At 41.1% G+C, this 9887-nt stretch overlaps 1 long non-coding RNA gene across 1 annotated transcript; it reads left to right on the top strand.

Annotated features, from left to right (window-relative positions):
• Positions 1-694: 694 nt before the first annotated feature.
• On the top strand, positions 695-4396 carry LOC135319417 (uncharacterized). The gene is made up of 4 exons (XR_010378004.1): positions 695-898; positions 2263-2284; positions 3787-3875; positions 4353-4396. It is a non-coding gene; the product is annotated as an uncharacterized LOC135319417 (long non-coding RNA).
• Positions 4397-9887: the final 5491 nt, after the last annotated feature.

Genomic DNA, 9887 nt, shown 5'->3' with positions numbered 1-9887 from the left:
TGAATATTTTGAGTTCTCTTTTTATGTAACTTCATTCTTTGAGTAATCTTGTATAATATGATTAAAACTCTATTATACAAATCCCTATTTATTTCAGAAGTCTGACATTACATGCTCTGGTTCAGAACCAAAGTGAATATTGAAAAAAACCTCCATGGTTTTTAGATAGTTGGGCTAAAATATATCATTAATTTTTGCTGGAATAGTAATTTTGACATTATTCTAAGAGCTGGTCTGCTTTCTCACTCATGTCCAGTCTATAAATGTAGAAATACATCTCTGTACATCTCTCTGTATTTTAACACATACCTTCATTGCTCTTTCCCCATACATGTTGGGTGTATTTTTGAAGACATTTCATAGGGGTTTGTCCAGGTACTTCATGAACATACAATAGAAGATGGAGGCGTCCCATGCCCTGTAGGTTTGTGTTTGCTTATTTTCAATTTCAAGTTGACTTCTACATTCATAAGTTAAGTTCTGTTAACTATTTTAAAAATATTTGCAATGTGCCTGTCAGCAAAGTCAAATCTCTAACATTTTGTGTATCAGGTATTTGACGTATGTGTGCAGCAGTGAAACTATTACCAAATCAAGGCAGTAAACATGCCCACACTCCCAAGAGCTCCTTTGAACTCAAGTGTCCCTTCTCGCCTCTCTGTGGAGCTATCTGAGGATGTGGTTGAGGGTTTCTAAAGATGATTCTCTGTGACATATACACTGGGAATGTCTTTGAGTTTCCTCATTATATTTAATATCTTTTCAGATCCTCGACACACTGATTCTCCTTTTCCATCCTGCGTCTGATGTTTATGAACTTCTGTGGAAGCTTATTCTTCTTGCTGCCTCCTGGGGAGTTTCTATTTTTCTCTTGTTCGTCTGGAGGACCGTCCTTGCTGTGAGTATTACTAAAGTACCTGACAGTGTCCTTTTAATCACACCTAATAGGAATTTTTATAGTCACTGGACATTTTATTTGCCTGCCTGGGCCAGAATCCAGGAGTCTTTTCTTTGTTTCCTTTTAGATTACTAACTTGAACACAAATTAGTTTTGAAATGGAAATTTGTTGCAAAATCTTTATAGTAAGAACTCATTGAGCAAGACAACAGTATATTCTCAATGAGACAATGGCAATTTATAAACTCTTCTCTTCAATAACAAAACAGGAAAGTTAAGTATTTGGCGAGCCCATCTATCTCTCCACCTGCCCCTGCCTGTGTGTTGGGTGACAGGGGACAGGGAAGCTCAGTGTTCCTGAGCAAGTGTGAAGTTAAGGGAACATCTGTGGTTTTCTGTTTGCCCTCCATGGATGCATTCTTCTATTGCCACATTATTGCCACTGGATCTTCGACACTGTGATGATTCTCCAATATCTTGGCAAGGTTAGGGGCTGGCCTCAGTCTCTGATCATCACTTAAAGTTTTGAATGAAGAAATATGTGTTAAGGGTCAGGGAAATGTGTCTTTACATGGTATTATAGTGGAGTCCTGCCTGGGTTTTTCTGGACTATTACTCTTCATACGATGACTTGTATCTGAGTCAAGAAACACGTTCACTTCTTGAAAATGGTCGCTGTCCATCCTGCTGCTGTGTGTGGTTTCACTACAGCCATTACTCACTTTCATTCTCGTCTGATGTCTCATCTGATGTCCGTTTGTTTTTAGTGGTCTTGACAAATCTTACGACCTCATATGTTACAATTGCTTATCAATTCAACAGTCAACTCTGTATAAGATTTCAGAAAACCTTTCATTGAATGAAAGGGGTGCATCTTAATCTTAGTATAAAGATTTTGCCTTTATTTTTCTTTTAGTTTTCTCCTCTCTGTCTCTCTCTCTCTTTTGAAGGTTACACAACTATCCAGGTTCTGGACTTAAGTGTGGATGTTTGGTTTGACAAAAAAAAATTAGATAAATGATGCATTACAACAACATATCATGAAAATAATATAGTTCAGTGTTGTTAAATGTGAATATGCGTTATGAAAATTGAATAGAGTGATGTTTATTTAATAGAATGTAAGCAGATCGTTTGTTCTAAAATAAGTTATTTACCATTGTGCTATCAGAAATGGTGAGTGAAAGATCATGCCTTAAGTAGAAAATTCTGATTTTTCCTGATTTTTAATCATATTAATTGTTATGCTGAACCAAAGTGATAATTGTGATTTCAATGGATTACTGTTTTGATAGTTTATTAGAAATTATAGATTTACTAATTATATGTTTTGACTTCAAATTTAATGTTTCTTCCTCTCCTAGGTAAAGCCTCCAGTGTGTCAAGGTAAGGTATTAGAGTTTAGTTTACTTTGTAATATTTTCTCAATACCAGGATTTGATGTGGATTTTAATTCAACTAAGAGTAAACACAATGACTTCTGATGTCTAACTGACTTCTCAACTCTTGAAAATTTTACTCCTGCGATGGTGTCTAAATGACATCGTAGAGGAAGTTGGCACCTATTGAGCTAAGAGGCCAGGAGGGTCACAGGAGTAGGGAGACTAGGATGAGATTAATTTTGCATAGCAACCTTGAGGAAGCAGGTGATGAGAAGAGTCTAATATTCGGAGTATGTCCCTAATATGAGCTGGCTCTTGGTGAAAAGTAAAGATGCTGAAACACTACTTGAGCCTGTCAGGACTCTCCAGGCTGAGGGAGGGATGCAGATGTAGCCAGGCGGTGTGTGTCACAGCAGAGGGGAATCCATGGGCTGTGACTCATAAGTGAAAGGAGCCATTCATGGCAGTGGGGACTTAATGGAAGTGATTCAGCCTGAGGATGATGATTTCTATGCAGGTTTCACACTCTGCTGACCGAGTGGGGCTGTGCGTGATGGGCAGGGTGGCTGCCCGGCGCTCAGTAGGCCCTCAAGGGCTGCTGTTGGTGACAGTTGATGCAGAAGGGCTGGTGCTGAGAAGAGGGATCTCAGCATCAGAGCATCCCCACTGGGCAGACAGAAGACGCGTGTGCACTGTGTGGTCAGATGAGGGAATTAGATGCCTGAGAGAGGAGTCTGGTTCTGAGGGCTGCGTTCTAGAGCTTCACACGTGGAGTCGCCTGTGACTGGCTGTTTTACATGTGCTGCTTTCCTGAAGCAGTGATGGTAACATTCTCATCCTGGCGATAGAAAAGCTTGTCATTTAGGGCCTGTGTGTTATCCAGGTCCTCCAGTGACTAGGTGGGGAAGCCCACATGGTACCAAAGTGTTTAATTCCAGCGACCTTGTCCTTCAGGGGTCCCAACATGGTTTTCATGAAAGACGATCTTCCAGGCAGCAGGAAGACACTGGAGGCCTGTGCAGGCCCAGTCAGGCAACGTTTTGAACTTGCCTTCTGTGGTGTTGCAGATAGGGCCTGGCTGTGGGGTGAACCTGCGTGGGATAAGGGTTCTATTTTTTTAAGCAGGGGCATGTTTACTTACCTTAGTAATTGGAGGAGAGAATGTTAAGGGGACAGGATGCTTGGTTTTTCTTTTTCATCTCTGGTGATGTCAGAAGTATTTGAATGATTGAATTTTCTAAGAATGGTGCTTATAGCTGGGAGAGAATTTAGGGGAAGACTTTTTATTGTGTTTCTGCATCTTTGAAAAAAATTAAACTAGGAATCTCAATGATCTCACATTTAGAATGCCACTAAGATTTGCTTCCTTTAGGCACAGTAGAAAAGCTAAAAGGTTAATTATACTCATAGTGCCAGCCAGATATGTCTCTACTGCTAATAAATCATGATAATTCTATTCTACTGGGTTTTCTTGCCAATATGAGAAATTGCTTCATCTCCTTTTAGTTACTTTAAAGCAGATGACTGAGCAGAGCAAGAATTTGGAGAATGAAAACAGAGAACTTGCAGAAAATATATCTGCTTGGGTGCAGAAGGTATCCTTGTCCTTTTGCTTTTTTTTTTTTTTGTGATTTTACCTTCAGTTCCTCCCCACTCTGGCAGTTCAGTTATTTGGCTCTTTTTTCCTTCATCCTACTGTCCTGTTCCATGTGTTCCATAAGAGGTCTAGGTTCAAAGCAAGTGTCCTAGATAAAAAAAAAAAAAAAAAAACCCAAAAAACAAATTTCTTCTGTAGAGCACAGGGAACTCTACTTGATATCTTGTAATCTATAATGAAAAAGAATGTGAAGACAAACATAGGTGTATATATATATGTGACTGAAACATGCTGTACACCAGAAAATTGACACATTGTAACTGACTATATATCAGTAAAAAAATAAACAAAGCAAGTGTTGTAGATGTAAAGCACCACTTTCTGTATTAGTGGAAGGGGTCACACACAAGATAGGTTCAGCTAGCAGTGTAATTAGTATTTGTAATTCTGTTTCCTTCATTACATTTTTGCATAGACCAACAACGCAAAGAAATGCTTAGAGGAGGCCATCAGGCAAAAGAAGCTGCCCTATGAGAAAGCACTGAAGTTTAAGGTACGAACCTCTTGTTAGATTACATTCTGAAAATAGAAATGAAAGTAATGAGTAATTGTTACTAATTCAATGTTTCATTGAATGAGAGCTTGAAAGCCATTGAGAAGGTGAATGAAAATTTGAATGACATCATTCAGATTGTTCGAGCTAAGCTGCAGGCAGTGAGGGACCAGAACGCCAAGAGCCCACACCTGGTAAGAGCTGCCACGTTGACCATAGCCGGGCTTCTGAGGCTTTTTGTGCCCTGGGTGAGCTGCGTGCACCTGCTCCTCCTGCTTTTGACCACAGCAGAGTGTGAGAGCCCAGGAGCGGAAACTCCCTGTGAACAATGACCCAGAATTTCATGGACTAAAACCTCTGTGACTTTTTCTATTTCAGAGACTAGGAAATATGTCTTATTTTCACAACCTAGAGAGTTTTCTCACCACTCACACTGCCCTCCAAGATACACAGAAGATGCCAGGAAATACCTGAGAGGTTAAGGAAGTTACTAGACTAGGTGCACAGCTCCTTGCCCTGTTGATGTTAAACAGAGAATTTTCCATGTGAATTTGGGTAAACTTTGTTTATATTTCACCAGCAACACTCATTTGTGAGCTCTTTGACATGAGCAGTTTCCCACCCTTGCTTCCTCTTGTCGTCCAGTCATGCCCTCCATTGTCCAGGGAGGAGGAAGCCTGTGGAGGTGAGGAAAAATCTGTGCCTGGAGGTCTTTTTTCCACATTTCTTTATGGGCTTGACATTTGTCCTGGGCCCAGCCTGTATCAGCTGCCATCACAGGAAACTTAGGGGTAGTTGTGGGTACTGGCTGAGAAGGGACAGGATTCCAAAAGGGTTGAAGAGAAGCAACTGCCCATCAGAACAAACCAAGACTTTCTGGAAGAGATTGGCAGGCTGGCAGTGGAAGAGGACCAGCTGAAGAAGGAAATGCAAGATGCAAAGGGTCAGAATGAGCTGCTAGGATGCCCGGTGCTAGAACTTGAAGGAAGAGGCCCTGTCTGCTGTAAACTCTCAAATGGAGCACTGTCTTCAGCCCCAAACCGAAATTCAGGGAAAGTCTCAGATGCTTTCAAGCATGTGTAAGGGAACGTATAACACTTGCTTTCCTTTCTTTATAAAATTTGTATGTTCAGAATCATTTCACTGCCTTAATATCTTCTGGAGAGAATGCTCACCAAAGTCTTTGGACATGTACCAGGGCTAATATATTTATTTTCTATGGTTTGTTTTGCAGTTAACAAAATACTTTGTTTCTGGAAAAAAAATTACACTTTTTAAGCATATCACCCTGAGTTTTCATTGAAATCTTAGTACATACTTTATTTCTGTCCTGTGTGAAGATACTGGAAAAAGGAACATCTCCAGAGAACTTGAAAGGTGCTGTTTCAATGAACACTTCAGGAATTTGAGGTAAATGCCTCCAGTTGCAGCAGGATTTCCACTGTACACATTAGCTTTCACAAGGAAAAACAATCTCATGTCTTAGAAGATTAAATGTTGATATCTACTCAAATTATTTTTCTTGGGAATTTAGTCACCAATGAGAATGTTTTAAGTTGAAATTGCTCTTAATAAATCTCATGTCTGTGAAGCCACAGTGAAATCTGAAGAAATGCATGTGAAGGAGGACGTTCAGCTCAGCAGCAAGAAGAGAGTAAGGATTGTTACTCACCCCCAGAGATGCTTACCTCAGAGAACCGAGCATCACTGTGTCAGTGTTTAATTGTGCTGTAACGCACGGAAAGCAGATGGCCCATCTTAGCTGATTCCAAGTGTATGATTCCTCTCATGTTAAGTATGTGCACATTGCTGTGGATCAGTACTTCTTGAATGTCTTCTCATATCTATCTTACAGCCAGGTGTTTCGAAGACCAGATCTGAGGATTCGATGCAGCGAGCTGTGACAACTGGGGACTGCAGCCTGGAAGGTATGTTGCTTGTTGGGAAGAAAACCTTACATACTGGATTCCTGGGAGATGTTGTGGCTTCAGTTCTAGACCCCTAGAATAAAATAAATATAATAAAGAGAGTCAAATAACTTATTTTTGGGGGTTTTTATTTTTTGGTTTTCCAGTGCAAATAACAGTTAAGTTTACACTATACTGTAGTCTATTAAGTGAGCAATACCACTGTGTCTAAAAACCCCAATGTTCATAACTTAATGAAAATACTCTTTATTACTAAAAACTGCTAGCCATCATTGGAGCCTTTAGTGAGGTTTAATCTTTTTGTTGGGGGATGGTCTTTTTTTTAACATTTTTTTTTATTGAGTTACAGTCATTTTGGTGGATGGTCTTGAATTAACATTGGTGGCTGCTGACTGGTCATTGTGGCAGTTGCTGAAGATCGGTGTGGCTTTTGCAATTTCTTAACATAAGACCACAATGAAGTTTGTGACAGGATTCTCTCTTCCTTTCAGGAACAAGTCCTCTGTCACAGGCAATTTGACACATTTTACACACAGTAGAAATTCTTTCCAAATTGGAGTCAGTCCTCTCAAACCCTGTGGTAATTTATCAGCTAAGTTCATACGCTCTTCTAAGTCCTTTGTTATTTCAACCTTCTTCACAGCATCTTCACCAGTAGATTCCATCTCAAGAAACCAATTTCTTTGCTTGTCCATAAGAAGCAGCTCCTCATTCATGCACATTTTATCATGAGGTTGCAGCCAATCAGTCATATCTTCAGGCTCCACTTGTAACTCTAGTTCTCCAGGTATTTTCAGCACATCTGCAGCTCCTTCCTGCACTGAATTCTTGAGCCCCTCAAAGTCACACATCAGGATTGGAATCAATTCCTTCCAAACCCCAGTTCATGTTGATATTTTGACTTCTTCCCATGAATCACGAATGTTCTTAATGGCATGTAAAATGGTGAATCCTTTCCAGAAAATTTTCCATTCATTTGCCCAGACCCATCATTGGTGTCACTCTCTATGGCAGCTAAAGCCTTCCAAAATGTATTTCTTAAATAATAAGACTTGAAAGTCATAATTACTCCTGATTCATGGGCTGCAGAATAGATGTCGTGTTAAGCATGGAAACAGCATTCATCTCATGCATCTCCATCAGAGCTCCTGGATGACTTGTGCATTGTCCATGAGCAGTAATATTTTGAAAGAAATTTTTTTTTGTGTTTTGTTTTGTTTTCTGAGCAGTAGGTCTCAACAATGGGCTAAAATATTCATGTTGTAAATAGATGTGCTGTCATTCAGGCTTTGTTCTATTTATAGAGCACAGAGTAGATTTCACTTGATTCTCATGGGACATAGGATTTTCATAATGTTAAATGAATATTGGCTTCGTTAGCCGCTAACGGGAAAATCAGCCTGTCCATTGAAGCCTTGATGCCAGGCGCTGACTTCTCTCCAGCTGTGATGGTGCTGGGTGGCCTCCCCTTGCAGTTCTCTGCATTGAAAACCTGTTGTTTAGTGCAGCCACCTTCATTAGCTGCCTTAGCTTCATCTCCTGGAGCACTTGCAGCAGCCTCTGGGTCAGCTCTTCCCGCCTTACCTTGCACAGGTATGCAGTGGAGATGGAATCTTGCCTTAAACTTCATGGGCCAACCCCTGCTGGCTTCACACTTTTCTTCTGAAGCCTCTTCACCTCTCTCAGGGTTTATAGAATTGCTGAGAACTAGGGACTTCCGCTGGATTAGGCTTTGCCTTAAAGGAATGTCATGCCTGTTTTAATTAAAATGATAACCAAATATTTCAGAAACTACAAAAATGTGACACAGAGATAAGAAATGAGCAAATGCTGCCAGAAAAAAATGTCACCAATGGAATTGCTGTATTCAGGGTTGTTACAAATCTTCAATTGTTTAAAAATATGCATTACCAGGGAGGGCAATAAAATGAAACATGCCTGTAATAGCAATGAATTTGCACTGGGAAGGTAAAAAGGGGATTCCTGCCTTCAGAATTCTCTCCTTTCTCCACTCCCCAGCACAGCCAAGCTCTTGAGTGCACATGTGCACACACAAAGCCAGTTGTTTTATGTTTATAGAGGGTAAAAAGAAAATGCAAGACCACCATGCTGCATCGGGATCTCTGAAAGAACGTGAGGAAGACGGTTTCCAAAGGCAGGTGAAGAAAGTAAGCGTCCTTGATGAAATCAGTGGACAGAGAACTATGGACACTGAAGGGTAAGACATTCACGTGTTAATTATGACAATGTGTGAATGAATGTGTGGAGTTATGTGGATATTGTAATATGTTTCAGAATACTTACCACCATATTTTCTTTACCATATTCAATCAGTACAGATGTGCATTTATTTTTCGACCTTGATTTCTGTAATCTGCTGCTTCTGTTCATTCTAACTGGTTACCAGAGTCTTGTTTGTATTTAGTTTGAGATTTTAGCGGGTTCTTGGACCAGATTTAGTCACTTCATTATCTGGATCCCCCTAGGTCCATTTTTATTGTCCTTAGGTTTCAACCACATCAAAGTGTCATGACCTGCCATGTGTCTATCATTTTTAATAAACTCTAGACATTGGGTAGAAAATAGAGAAAATTTGAGGCCTCGTGTGAGGTTAACTTGCTGCAGAGAAGGTGGGCATTACAGCTGGCAAGTGGTCAGGGCCCCAGCAGCGCTACATCCTGTTAACCCGGTTAGCAGCTGAGATCAGTCAGTGCAGCCAGCTTTCGTGAGGCCCGTGTGTCTCCTGTCCACCTTTGTTTCTGGCATGTAGCTCTCGTGGATCCCAGCTAAGTCCTGTGGGTCTCTCTAGGGATCACCTTTGCTGATGGACAGTGAGCTCCAGCTGCCTGACTGCGGTGCCTGTGCATAGGGGGCACCGGCTGCCGGGCTGCTCTGCATCTCAGTGGTTTCCTCTGCAGTTACCGGGTGACCCCCGGGGAAGGTGGGCCCAGTCCTGGGCTTTCTTCTTCTCCATCTTGGCCTCATGTCCCTTTCTGGCTTGTTAGCAATTTGGTACATTCGATCATGGATTTCATAATTTGTCCAGAGTTTCCTGTCATTCTCAGGGAGAGGTCATGGACATCACACCCATTAACCCTCTTTCAAAAACAAACATTTCCTTATATTTCCTAAAGGATCAGGTTTTGCTCCAGGTTTTGACTGAAATCTGGGCTCTCTGTGGGAGAAATCAAACAAGTCATGAACGCTTGCTTTACCCTAATGTGTTTGGTTGTGATGACTTGGTCAGACCCTGATTCCCACGTTGAAACACAGTGAGCTCGTGCTGTCCCAGGCACAGGAGCCTGAGCCTGGTGGGGGTGGCGCAGAGCACACCTCACATGGGCTTTTCCTGTGTGTTTACTTTATGCATAAATGATTAGGGGTGGGGACGCTGAAGGGAAGCCCAGATACCAAACACTTGCCAGAGGCCTGAGTGTAGTTTTTTAATATTTATTAGTGGGGGTACTTTAATTCTTTCCTGTGTATTTATCAGCCTGAGCATTTATGGGGAAGGGCAAAAGGAACATGG

This window comes from Camelus dromedarius, chromosome 26 (assembly GCF_036321535.1).
Source record: "Camelus dromedarius isolate mCamDro1 chromosome 26, mCamDro1.pat, whole genome shotgun sequence".
Lineage (NCBI taxonomy): Eukaryota > Metazoa > Chordata > Mammalia > Artiodactyla > Camelidae > Camelus > Camelus dromedarius.
Note: the sequence above shows the minus strand (reverse complement) of the source record. Positions and strands in the feature narration are given on the sequence as shown.